We start from the raw sequence: 1,242 nt of genomic DNA on the forward strand, positions 1-1,242 counted from the left end.
AAGTACCCAGTTTTAAATAACAACGGATAGTGACGTCACATCCGAGTAGGAGGGCGTTGTCATTTTGTAATTATAGAAATCCATAAGAAATGATTCATTCGAAGACGGACATTTTTACAGATAACTACCATAACTAGCGGTTCACATCTTTTGTATGTATCCTAATAAAAATCAAGCGCTAGAAAGTGATCAAAAGTGTTAACTAATTTATTATCTTAATAAACTTTACTTGAAATAACGACATTTTATTAATGACCACCTGATTGTTTATAGTTGTTCTGTTATTCATAATTTTCGTTCGTTAAGACTAAACCCATGTAGAGACAAAATATCATTCAAATGTATGTGCTTCATTGTCTAGGCCTGTATTGGTACGTCTCTTTGCAAGGTACATTAGGCCTTCTCACCAAAAATGAGAGCGCTTACAGTGTAGAGAAAACTTCACATACACAGAATTTTCTTTGGATATGTCTCTAGATTTCCTCTCGATGTTTTCACGTTTTAAGGTTATCGATACAAGGGATAGAATCCTTTACTAAAGTTACGCCGTTCATTTTTTTGTCAGTCTAAAGCAGTGCAGTTTTGATACAGATAATGTAATTCAGAAAATCATTCAGAAAATCTCATTCCAGCCTATATACGTCCTTCATCTGGGCACAGGCCTCTTCTCAGAATGAGAAGGCTTGGGCGGTAGTTTCCACGCGAGCCCAGAGCGGTTTGGGAACTTCACACACACTATAAAATTGCTGCTTAAGGTTGTGCAGGTTTCGTCGCGAATATTTTCCTTGACCGTAAAGCTTATGGTAAATTTCAAATGAAATTTTGCACATAACTACCAAAACTCAAAAATGCGAGCCTGGATTCGAAAGCACGACACTCTTCTAAGCCATCGGTTAAATGACCAGGTTACCATGACTTGTCTTAATAAAATAAAAGCCAAAAATTTACCCAATTAAATCTAAATGCCTAGTACCTATGAAAATACGCACGCAATAAAATGAAACAAAACTTTCAAACATTAAATCACAAAATACAAACAAAATTCGCTTCATTCTGCACGTTTCAAATTTTTACCACGACACATATTTCTCGCCTTAGTTGCTCCCTCAGGAAACGAATGAAAATATTACTCCATAGAGATAAACCATGAGTGAAATACGAACATCGCGGTATTATATAACATTTTTCTTGCAGCCCATGTGCATGAAAACCGTTGCTTAATAAACCTAGATCAAATTCTAA

The sequence above is a fragment of the Choristoneura fumiferana genome, chromosome 2, assembly GCF_025370935.1.
Source record: "Choristoneura fumiferana chromosome 2, NRCan_CFum_1, whole genome shotgun sequence".
NCBI lineage: Eukaryota > Metazoa > Arthropoda > Insecta > Lepidoptera > Tortricidae > Choristoneura > Choristoneura fumiferana.